The 13,225-nt window shown below is 37.6% G+C and overlaps 1 pseudogene; it reads left to right on the top strand.

The window, feature by feature from the left end:
* The first annotated feature begins 11,894 nt into the window (after positions 1–11,894).
* On the top strand, positions 11,895–12,480 carry LOC101999010 (annotated as a pseudogene).
* The last annotated feature ends 745 nt before the right edge of the window (positions 12,481–13,225 follow it).

The raw sequence follows: 13,225 nt of genomic DNA, 5'->3' as shown, positions 1-13,225 counted from the left end.
GTGTGATCATGAGGACTACGTAAGCATAAAGGAAGGATTGACTGGAGTGATGGCTCAGTGGATAAGAGCTCTGACTGCTCTTACAGAGCATCTGAGTTCAGTTCCCAGAGCCCATGTGGCCGCTCACGACCACCTGTAACTCCACTCCCAGGGGATCTGACACCCATTTCTAGCCTCTTCAAGCTCCTGAATGTATACAGTGCACATATAGACACATGTATGTAAATGTATCTATACACATACATTCAAATTTTTAAATAAATAAGTGAGGGAAGAACAAAAGAAGAAATCAAGAATAGGTCCTAATACTGTGTGAATATGCTCTTATAAGAACATTATGACTTGGGTGAGATAACTCACACCTGTAACCCTGAAACATCCGTAGTAGACACAGAGAGATGGGGATTACAAGGTCATTCCAGGCTGCATAGTGACTTTTATGAAATCCTAGGCTACCACGAGACCCTGTTTTTTTGTTTGTTTGTTTGCTTGTTTTTTAAAAGAAGTAATGAGAAAATATTGAAATACAGGATGAAGAAAATAAAAGCCATCTAGATCCCCAAAAGAAAAGCATCAGAATGAACTCATCAATGAACACACGGACCTCAGACTTCTGGGAATTGTGGAAAAACACATTTCCGTTCTTTAAGCCCCACAGTTGTTAATACTTGTTATGGCAGCTAGAGAAAATGAGTATACCACCGTATAAATGAATTGTGTTTAGCTAATTACAGCAGAATCCCATGGTGAAGACAACTAAAATTATCCCTTAATGGAGAGAAAATGTCCTGGTGAGAGAAAGAGATAAATTTCACCTGTATTTCTGCTATTAACTGTATCTGAGGTTCAGCATATATTTTGTGACACACATCAACTTAGTATGCAAATTAAGAGGTCAGCGAAGAACCTAGCATGTTTGATTGGTGACAGTTGTCTGGGCTGAGGGAAGAGAAGCACTTGCAAAGAAGACTTTGTTTGAGTACCCCTCCAATGTCAGCAGAGTAGCCGAATTTAACCCGGGGCGGGGGGGGGGGATGGCATTGCCCTGAATTTATTTATTATTTCAGACTTTATAGACTCCAGATTTTTGTCACCTTTTATTTATCCCACAAAATCCATGAGTCTATTTTCTGTCAAGACCTCTGTAAAGTCCTAGATGATAGTAATAGCAAGTGAGTGTCGCTGCTAGTACTGCCGTAACAAAACACCACAGTCTGAGTTGTCTCAACAATAGAAAGGTACTTCTTCCCAGTTCTGAAAGTGCAAGTGCAAAATACTACAAAATTCATAGCTTGGGAAACCCTCTCCTCCGTTTACAGATAGTCACCTTGTCGCTACATTGCAGATGACCTTCTTTCTGGCTACATTCAAAGGCCTCTTCTATGGGAACACCAGTCGACTAATTGAAGCCCAATACTTGTGACCAAACTTGACTTTCATTACTTCTCCCAATACAGTTACATTAAGGGTCATGGCTTGTGTTAGTTGCTTTGTCACTGCTGTGGCAAAATACCCATCAAGAGTAACTTAAAGATGAAAGCTTAACATTGACTCACAGTTGGGGGATATGCTCCATCATGATGGGGAAGCCACGGAGGCATAATCTTAAGACAGCTGGTCATAGAACATCCACAATCAGGAAACAGAGAACAATGGACACTGAGCTAACCTGCCTTTCTCCTTTTTATTTGGCCTAGGACCTGAGCCCATGGAATAATGCCATCTCCAGGAAGTGAATCTAGAAAATGCCTCATAGACTTGCTCAGAGAGATGTTGCCATGGTGATTCTAAATCCCGTCAAGCTCCCAAAATTAATCCTCATGGAGCTCTGACTCATAAATTTGTAGTAAATACCATGGAGTTCGTAATGGACTAGTAAATTTCCTGACTGATTCATTTCTTAGTAATGAAGTAGCTTGCTAAGCATGTCTGATGGGTGAGCTACAAATCCTGCAACTCAGTTCACTGCACAATCAGTGTATGCCAGAGAAAAACACTGAATTATAACAGCCGCAAATCATACATACAAATATATTTGTAAGAAAGATGAATGAGGTCAAACTAAATTCAGATGTAGTTTTCTCATAATCCACAGCATTTCCAACAAAGAGCTTTACATGCTTAAGTGTGTGTTTAAATGAGTTGTACTTTTTTAGGTGTGTTTATTATGGGCATGATTGTTTGCAAACATGTATGTCTATGCACCACATACATGCCAGTTACCCTCTGAGACCAGAAGAGAGCATCAAATCCTCTGGACCTGGAGTTAAAGATGGTTGTAAGCCAACACGTGGGTGTTGGGAATAAAACCTTGGTTCCTCTGGAAAGCAGCAAGTTCTATTAACCACTGAGCCATCTCACCAGCCCATAATTTTACTTCTATCTCTGATACGTTGAATCAATGAATAATGAAAATGTGCATCCTTCTTGCACATACCCAAAAAAAGTTCCATTTAAGTTTTCCAGGATAGAATAAATGATTATTTTCATAAGTCACTGGCAATGAAAGCCTGAAGCACAACTTAAACTTTTAATTTCAGCAATTAAAGGCTGAGCAGAGGAATAATTCATGAATTTGTACATCATCCATTCCTACTGTAGCTATTATCTAGCTATCAATAAATTACAGAAGTCACATGAATACTTATTGGCTATACTTTAATTGAATTATTAAAGTAGTAGCTCTACTGTTTCGGGTAGAGTGTTTGTTATATTTCCCTGCTATAGATTTCCATTTAGCATTTGGAGAGCATCCACACTTGAGAAATGTTTTGTAATCACTGTGAGCTTGTCTTCAATGGCAGCCCCTCAAAGTAACATGCAGAACTAAAGAGAACTATATCCAAGAAAGCCCCAACGTGAAGGGGAAAAAAATCTAGACTCGGGAATGGCTTCCCATTATTTCTGAACTAAGAAAATCTGAAACTCATATCTTGTCTAGTTAAAAACAACACAAAACCCTGTTAAATTTAGTCAATACCTTCTAAATTATTTGTAAAATTTAAAATGTAAAGCATTTTTGGTATATTTTAACATTTTAAGTATAACCTCAATGGCATCGACTTTACTAACAGGAGTTTCTTAATTCCTCCTCTCTGGTGGTATTCAATACTTGATTTTCCTTGCTCATTTCTTCTAGGGCAGCAGTCAGAGCAGAGGCAGCTAGCTCCCTTAGGAAATTGTAACTATTTATTTAGTAAACTAAATACTTGTGCTGCTGTGTTGAAACACTGCTGAAAGCAAACGAGGCCAAAGTTCTCAAGTGGCAAGCAAACTTCCCTTGCTATTAGCTAAAACCCATCACATCCAATTGTCAAGCAAAGGAAAAGCAAATGCAGACTTTGTTTGTGGAGTTAGACTTCTATTGTTCTGGTTCTATTGGGGTCCTCTTCCTATCCACTAACAGAAGCCCACTAGAGATACCCCTCAAGCAGGGATGCATTTGCAGACCCTCCAACCAAAAGATATGACAGCTTGTAAGAACTCCAGGACCATCAGCTGCTTTAGTTCCATTTCCTATTGGATGAAAATCATAACACATTCCTAATCTGCCTTCAGTCTTTCTGATATATGGGACCAGTAAAGAATTTACATTAAATGCCACTTTGACCAGCTTGCTATATTACCTACAACTAGCACGGAAATTTTGTTCTTAATACAAATAATTGAAATAAAGACATTTTCTTTTTCAGGTATGCTGGTACTTGATCAAAATTCCAGCTCTCAAGAGACTGAGGCAAGAGAATCAAAAGTTCAACACCATTTTGCTCTTGTCTCAAAAAATGCTGCATTCCTTCTGGAAATAGAATTTTGCACATATGAGTAGAGTCATTTTTTTTTAAAGTCAGAATTACAGGACTTGCAACTTATTGCCTTGAGTATCCTCTTAAAAACATGTATTTACCTTCTTTCTGTTCAAAAATAATTTAAATAAATATCTCAGTGAAGAAATCAAGTCCACGGACTTCGTAGTCTTCTTGAGTGGCTTATAAATATCAACTTCCAATGTTACAAGGAGACAGTTGGTATTCTAGCCACAGAAACATTCAAGTCATTTTAACTATTGTACAGTCAAAGTTGTGTACGATCTGGCCCAAGGACAGATAGTGCTGTATAATGAACTCTGTGATTACAAACTAGCCTGTGCCAGGAAGAAACTTGTTTCAGTTCTTTAGTAAGATTGCTATTCTGTATTTTTAATAAATGAATAAACATATGACTCTAAAACATATTTAATATTCTACATGAATGAATGTGATAAACAAGAGACACGGGTGATTTTCATGACCTAGTTTTCACAATATCTACTCTTAAAGCAATATCTAGTAGTAAATACTAATAAGTATACAGCATCTTAAACATGAGTATGACCACTGTCACCTTGTTTATTGAACTGTGAATATCAGCACTGGACTTCAACCACTGTAGTATAAATATCAATTTGAAAATATTGAGGAAATGTACAACCTAAATAAAATAAAATACAGAAATCTTACCATCATGAAACAAATTGTAAATCTATCATGAAAACATATTACACAAACATAATGAATGAGCTTTTCTTATCACCAATTAAAAACACACTATTAAGCTATAAGTTTAGGAAAGATATCATTGGTATTTAGTTTTAATGGGAATTAAATAAGTGTTGATATGATGCCACTCAACCAGTCGATAAGACATCAACACACATTTCTGTTCTGTGGCAAATGCCCTACTATCCTGTACAATCAATAATTAAATGGGATCAGATAGGTTTATCAATATTTCCATTTTTCAAAATAAGCAGTAGCTAGTGGATAAGCTAAAGGCTATAGTACAAATGAAAACTAACAGAAATGAAAGCATAAGAAATAAGATGTGCAGCTACAAAATCCAGCTAGATCTCCTCAGCTGCCCGAAGTCAGGGTCTACAGAATTCATTGGGGAAGACAGCTGGGCTGTTGCAGCTTTGAGGATCAGGAATGTAACTCAGAAATGGAAACAAAATGAATGAAAAGAAGCAGGGGTGGGATCAGACAAAGTCCAATCAGATAGACATAAACACAAACCCAGGCCGGGGGATGGTGGCGCACGCCTTTAATCCCAGCACTCGGGAGGCAGAGGCAGGCGGATCTCTGTGAGTTCGAGACCAGCCTGGTCTACAGAGCTAGTTCCAGGACAGGCTCCAAAGCCACAGAGAAACCCTGTCTCGAAAAAAAAAACCAAAAAAAAAAAAAAGTAAACACAAACCCAGGTATATCCATAACCACGAGTCACACGTCAGGCTCTGGAACTAGAAATCGGAACATTGTTTGGATTCCTGTAATCTTGTGTCCACTGGAAAAGGATGCTGGTAAAAGGCTGCTTACTCACTTAATCATTTACAATGGTTAATTTCCATTTTTGTCCAGATATTTTGAGAAGGGCCTGGGGCCAGCTGGAGAACAGGAAGAAAAGAGAAAGCACATCCAAATGTAGACAGGCGGAAACAGTTGTGAAAAGGCAGGTAAGAGCGTCACCTATGAGTATAGACCTTCAAAAGCCTACTGCATGAAGTCAAACACCTGTGATCCCTGAGCTTCTAGAAAATTCGTGTTCTAAGGAGTCTCTCCTACATACAACACTAGAACCTCTGAGGTTAACTCTCTCAGGGGAAAGGGAAGTAGAACTTGTTTACAAAAGAACTGGTTGAATTATTTTAGGCAAAATTTTAAAAAATAATGCATGGTTTGTGCTCACTACAAGTAGCTGTTATTTCTTGTTAATTTGTTTTCTTTTAGCTACTAATAGCTCTGATGAGTAAGAACGTTCATTCTATCAGTTTCCAATGCCATATTCTAAAATATAAGCACCAGGTATTATTTTCAGAACTTTTTGTTTAACAATATTTTTTCTTATAATATATTTTATCATATTCTCTCCCCAGTCCGGCACAGATCCTCCCCCATCTCTCTACCTCTCTACCCACACAACTTTGTTTTCTCTCAAAAAGTAAATCTAAACAAATACAATTAATAAGACCAAAATGCTGAAACAAAACCAATAGGACAAAAAAAAATAACCCAAACAAAACAAAACCAAAAATGTATTAGAGAACATAAAGTCTATTTTGTATTGGTCAACTACTCTTGGCCATGGGGCTGGCCCTGGAATGTAGTTGATATGCCCAGGGATACCCCAGTGTGGAAAATTATTTTCTCTCTTTCAGCAAGTATCAATTGTAGTTTCTTGGTTAGTGGTGGGTGTTGTGCCCACTTCCCCTTCTCAGTGCTGGGGTTTTGTCTTTGCAGGTCTACCATATTTAAATTAGCTTCATTTCCGAGATGTGGAGATGATTCAATATCTAGAAATCAATAAACATACTAAATTACAAAAACCACAAGATTATCTCCTTAGAGACAGAAAATACTTTTGACAAAATACAACAAGGCTTCATGATTAATATTCTAGAGACACTATGTATACAAGAGACATACTTCAACATAAAAAAGGCAATTTACAACAAGTCCATAGCCAACATTATCTTAGATGGAGAGAAGCTTAAAGGTTTGGTTATTTCTTTAATTATTATTTGATTATGTCTAATCTTTTGAGGTATTATTTCTTACTTTTCTAGATCTTTCAAATGTGTTGTTAAGTAATTAATATGAGGTCTCTAGAGGTTTTTTGAGTAGGCACTTAGTGCTATGAACTTCCTCCTATAACTGTCCTTACTTTGTTCCATAGGTTTGGGTATGTTGGTTTTTTATTTTCACTCAATTCTAAATTTTTAATTTATTTCTTAGCCATGTGAGATAGTTGTGTGGTCTCTGGGCTGTTAATCCCACCACAAAAAATTGCCAAAGTTATAGCAAGGTTTATCATATTACATAATATAGCTGGCCAAGTGACTGTCTCTCCCTAAATGCAAAATTTGAAAAGACAGGATTTGAAAAAAAAACATGGGACAAGTTGAGTTTTTATACTCCTCACCAAAAGGCAAGTTTAGAGGTTTTACAAGAGATGGAGGGTTTCCAGAGAAATTTTGGCTATATAGGAACTTGACAAAACACCCCAAAATTATTTAGAAGAACATCTTATCTTATAAGGAGAAGGTCAGGGTATGGTCAGAGTATAGTGTGTGGAACATGTCAAATTCCAGAAACTTAAGTTTTATAGTAAACACAAATGAACTTATTTTGACCTTGTAACAAGATGACTTCTGATCTTAAGATGCAGTGAGACTGGTCCATCCGGATCTCAGCCAAATGTCGTGGCTGTGGGGTCCCTGGTAGAGAGATGGTCTACAAGGTTGGTGGAGACTACAGTGTAATGGAGATGGGGTAGAAGTAAAGGTTGAAAGGATGGCATGGAAGAACTAGGGTGTCCGGGGACTGCACGATTGATTCTCTAGGGATGGAAGCAGGATAAAGGAGGGGGAGCTTAGATTGGCGGGCAGCAACAGGATTAAGAGTAAGTCCAGAGAGTAAAATGGAAGACAGGACGGAAGATAAAGGTCACCTACTTGTGTCCCCTCCTAGTCTGGTGTTTGTGGGTTTCTGGCAAAGAGAAGTTCTGTGGGTTGGTGGCAGCACAAAGTAATAACAATAACCTGAAAGAAAAGGTTGAGAGGTGCTGTAAAGAGGCATTTTTTTTTCAGTATTTATTTTTGATGAGTGGGTTATAATGGCTCTTTTAGAAACCTGCTGTTGCATAATTTAAAAGTAAATAAAGCAGAGTTGATCAAAGTGACAATTTTTACTCTCCATAAGACTAATTATAATTGATGGAAGCAAAGGAATAACAAAACTGTTTCCCCGTGTGCTGTGAGTCAGACTTCCAGAGTGAGGTGGCTTCCTACCCCGTTCTTCCTCCCCCAGACTTTCCCATGGTCTCAAATACACCAGAGTCTATCTTTGGCATTCTTCAAACTATTACTTAAAGGGCAGAGTTAGGATAGAGGAAGAGGAATCAAACTAAGTGAAATAAGAAAGGTCAGGGAGTAGGAAGATAGGACGGGAGTACATACAGAGAAAATAAAATTGTTTTTCTGTGTGTCTAATACAGCCTATGAAAGCTATACTGGAAACGAAGCTCCCAAAAAGCACTAGGTGGGATGAGAGCTGGAAACCCATTCCAAGAATCTGGAACCAGAATAATCCTTTCTTCTTGGAATCTAAAATAGGGCCACAGGGATTCATTCACTAGTATGAAATCTTGAACTAAAAGACCAGATTTAACTCAGATACTGAATGCAAGGAGCCAATCGTTAAAAGGAAAGTATAAAACAGGTGTACATCCAAGTTGAAAAGTTGTGCATGTGTGTATGTGTGTGTGTGTAGTGTGTTAGCAATGTAGAGAAAATGGGTGAAAAATACAGACATTTGCTTGCATTCTTCTTTGTAGCTTTCATGAGTTGCAACTGAACACAGGCCAGATTTTGTGCAAGTTCCATATTTTGAATTGTTTTTCGTAAGTCCACCTTGATAGGTGTAATCTTGTTTTTTGTAACATCTTAGCTACAGGTGTCCTGTCCATTGAACAGCTAGACACTCTATTGGTGGAATAATAAGACCATGGAGTTCTGCTCACTACTGCTATCTTACCATCTTCAAGCCTCAATAGAATCTAAATAACTATTGTTTGAATCCATTGTGCATCTTCTACTTGAAGCGGAAGTATCAATTCAGTGAGATTATTGCATTGCTGACCCAAATATCCCAGAAGACAGAGAAATATGACTGTCTTTGTTGAATAAAGATTAAACCAGAAACATCCTGCTAGCTAACCATTCCATTTAACTATCATCGCACTTTGCTTCCAGCAAGGACACATCTGTTCCTGAAGTTGTTAGTGAGATAAAAATAACAAAATGGATATTTTCTAGGGAACATTCACTGTAAGTGTAAACTGCAAAAGAAAGCTTCATGTAGATTTAATTGGAAGTAACTCTCCTTCCCTGTAACTCACTCTCTGTCAATTCATTATTCTAATTTTATCACTTGACATGAAAGTACTTTAACAGTAGGAATATTTTGCTGCAATGATTTAGCTTCATAAATGAACTGGCAAAATTTAATAAAACTAGGACTATTCAGTGCGGTAAGGTGCTTACCTAGTGTAAGCATAGGTGCTGGAAGAACTGAGTATCTCTAGGTAAGTAAACAAACAAATAATTTCATTGCAGCACAGTCCTTAATACTAGTCATAAAAGTTCATAGACCTAAATATAAAATGTAAAAGCTCACATGGGGTTCAGGATGGCATAAGCTCACCACCAAAGAAATAGTTCACAGCTCCATAAACTCCACTTGAGCAAACATTTTATAAAATGAAAAAAATGCCAAAAGAATGATAAAAACATAAGCCATAAACCAAGAGAAAAAAATCAAAGAGAGACATTGAATAAACTATTCATAAGAAAACTATCCAATTTTAAAGAAGGTTAATAACTTTAACAGATAAGAAAGAAGATGCATAAATGACACAATAGTAAAGGAAAGTGTGTTCAATACATGGCACATGTACAAAACGAGAAATGCTATCTGAGAATGGTAAGTCAGGACCGCTGACAACACCAAACGGTGCTGAGAAACAAACATTGATCATTCTCTACTCATAATGGTAAGGCACAATAGTGCTGTCACTTTTAAAGATGTCAAACATACCTGAGGCATGTTCATTTATTCCAAAGAAGTTGAAAGCTAGTGTATGCCAAAATTTGCACATCTCTATTTATAGTTCTTTGTCCATAATTAAGCCCCAAAGGAACCAAGTTACTTTTGGTACATGAATAGATCCCTAAACTATAGACAGGCAAGGGAGAGATGAGTTGTGATACTAGAAAAAGACACAAAGGAAAGTATTGTGTTGCGGGAGGTCCTTCCGCTCCTCCAGCCTATAGCCGCTGAGATACCAGCCCTTTGGGGCGAGGTCTCTCTCCCTTTAAAAAAGTGGCCACTTCCCTCTCCTCGCTCTCTTCACTTCCTGCTCCGCCGGCGACTAGGCTCCCTTCCTGGTTGCGCAGAGGGCTGACGGTGATCTGTAAGTTTTTTCCCCTTTAAATAAATACCACCCTATTAATCATAATTCCAAACTGCTGTGGCATTGTTTGTGACTTACGCCTACACTTGGCGCCCAGCGTTTGGTTGGTTTTAGGACCTCTCCTTCCCCCGCTCGGCTGCCGGCCGTGAGTTCGGCTTGGCCTTCAGTATTGTACATCACTAAGCAAAAATATATACAGTTTGAAAAGGCTACATACTATTATGTAAGCCCAAGTTCAGGATATTCCAGAAAAGGCAAAACTTTGGGAATAATACATAAAAGTAAAAATCGTGTGTAAAATACAAGAACATGAGATAGATATCAATATTTATTTACCTAAACCCATAAAATTTACAACACAAAAAGAAAACCCTAATGCAAATTATGAACTTGAGGTGTTGTTTGCATAAAGAGCATTATAATGTGATAGTTAGGGTTATCAATTTAATATACATATTCTTTGATGGATGCTTATGCATGTGTGGGCCTGGGAGTTACATGGGATGTCTCGGAATATTAGTTTCTCTGCAAGTCTAAAATTATTTTAATAACATGAAATATCAATAATCAAGTTTCTGACTAATGAAGCATGAAAGTAGGTCAACATATAAGCACATCTTCCTAGTGGTGTTTTTATAGCTTAAAGGCAGAATGAATTTCAGACAGCTTGTGCTGTGAATATCAATACACACATCAATAAATTAAAGAGATTTAAATATGAGCTCACTGTGAGAGGATTTAGTAAGTACTCATAGAGGAAACTCTGAACGTAGGCTAAAGCGTTTTTAACACAGGAGTGTTAACTGTAATCACTCTAAATCAAATCCAAAAGTAAGCAAAGTCAATCAGCTAAGACCCTTTTTACTCATTAGTTCTTCTTTTAAATAACCTCCTGACATACTACTGAGTGATTACACACATGACAAGAGTGATGGCGTGCAGATTATATTCTTGTAAAATAGATTTGCAAAAGTATATATTGAAATATTCATCAGGTGGACTTTGCCCAGCATACTGAAAATGATAACCTAAAAGTCAGCTGACTAACTGTTCTTGAAAGAATCATGAACATTATCGATGGAGTTACAGATCCTAAAAGAATACCTCTCTAAGACAAGCCTGAGTTGCTCTCTTCCTAGAGACACATCCACTGGTAGTTGCCAATACACTAACTCATATAGATCTGAGCATAATTTCCATGTAGCATTTCCCAAGGCCACAGCTTCATCAATTAAGCTATGTTATATATTTCTCTAAAATAATTAGAAACATACATGTTCATAATCTCAGGGTTGGGGTCATCATTGTATATGCAATTATCATCTTTTGGTGCAGCTTTACCAAGCCACTAGAATACATATCAAATTTAGTCAAATGGTACAGACAGTATTTCATCCTTGCAAAAAAGAATGTTGAAAGATAAACACTAAAATTGTAAAATTTCTAAGACTTTAAAGATAAGAGTTCCCCCCACCCCTGCTTTGGCATAGTTTAGTAATTTCTTTGATTATAACTAAAATACTTAGCACAATAAATCAAGTAACTAGAGACATCGCTAAAAACGTTATCTGAGATAATCTTTGAGGTGGCAGAAAATTAAACTAAGGATTATATTTCCTTTCAGCTTTTGCTGTGAGATTTAGGGACTCAGAAACTCAATTCATTCAATAATGGCTTATTTTCCTTCATTTAAGATGAAAGACATATTTTGAATTAGATGTGAAATCTTCACACAATTTAAATGCAAAAGTCTACTGGTGCCTTTGGAGTAGTAAAAATGAAAAACAGCTAAACTCTCTCCGAAGACTGAATAGGCATTCCCTACCAGAAATAAATTATTTAAGAAAACAAGGCTAGAGAGACCTGAAAAGATATCAACACCCCTCTCTCTTCCTGTTCTCCATCATGTCGCAAGATCAAGGTGAAAAGGAGAACCCCATGCGGGAACTTCGCATCCGCAAGCTCTGCCTCAATATCTGTGTTGGGGAGAGCGGGGACAGACTGACCCGGGCAGCCAAGGTGTTGGAGCAGCTCACAGGCTAGACACCTGTCTTTTCCAATGCTAGGTACACCGTGAGGTCCTTCGGCATCAGGAGAAATGAAAAGATTGCTGTTCATTGTACTGTCCGTGGAGCCAAGGCAGAAGAGATTCTGGAGAAAGGCCTGAAGGTGCGGGAGTATGAGTTGCGGAAAAATAACTTCTCAGATACTGGGAACTTCGGCTTTGGGATTCAAGAACACATTGACCTGGGCATCAAATATGACCCAAGCATTGGGATCTACGGCCTGGACTTCTATGTGGTGCTGGGTAGGCCAGGTTTCAGCATCGCAGACAAGAAGCGCAGGACAGGCTGCATTGGGGCCAAACACAGAATCAGCAAAGAAGAAGCCATGCGCTGGTTCCAGCAGAAGTACGATGGGATCATCCTTCCTGGCAAATAAATTTTATCCAAAAGGCCAATAAAATTTTTCTCAGAAATGCAAAAAAAAAGATATCAACACTGTAAACAGAAACTGTTTGTTTACCAGACCCAAATAATCACAAAGAAGCTATATTAATTACAACACTGTTTGGCCAATGGTTCAGGTGTATTCCTACTTAGATCTTACATCTTAAATTAACTCATTTCTGTTAATCCATGTATCATCACGAGACTGTGGCTTATCGATAAGGTTCCAGCATCTTTCTCCTTTACTAGCTACATGGCATCTGCCTGACTTCTCCTCCCCCCCACCCCGAATTCAGTTTAATTTTCCTGCCTACCTATATTCTGCCCTGTCATAGGCTGAAGCAGCTTCTTTATTAACCAATGGTAATGAAACATATTCATAGCATACAGAGGGGAATCCCATATCATCTCCAGTTTTCTGTCTAAATAGAAATAAAGGTTTGAACTTTAACATAGTCAAATAACATAGAACTAAACAGGTATCAAGCAAGAATTATAATATTTAGTCTTCTTGTATCTGGCAAAATTAAAAAAAAATACTTTATCATCTATTTTATCTTTGTGAGTCTAAAGTTTCATATCTAATTTATCTCTTATGATAACTAAGGAAAACTGTAACTAGCTGTCTTCATCTCCATCAAAAACTCCAAAAGGATACAATATGACCTGAGTAAACAGGAAGTGCATTGTAAGCAACTTCTAAAACTCTAGAATTGACAGAGACAGTTCGATGCCTGGACAATCACCCGAATTTATTCTGTTATATTGGT

Source organism: Microtus ochrogaster, unplaced genomic scaffold (genome assembly GCF_000317375.1).
Source record: "Microtus ochrogaster isolate Prairie Vole_2 unplaced genomic scaffold, MicOch1.0 UNK4, whole genome shotgun sequence".
Taxonomy (NCBI): domain Eukaryota; kingdom Metazoa; phylum Chordata; class Mammalia; order Rodentia; family Cricetidae; genus Microtus; species Microtus ochrogaster.
Note: the sequence above shows the minus strand (reverse complement) of the source record. Positions and strands in the feature narration are given on the sequence as shown.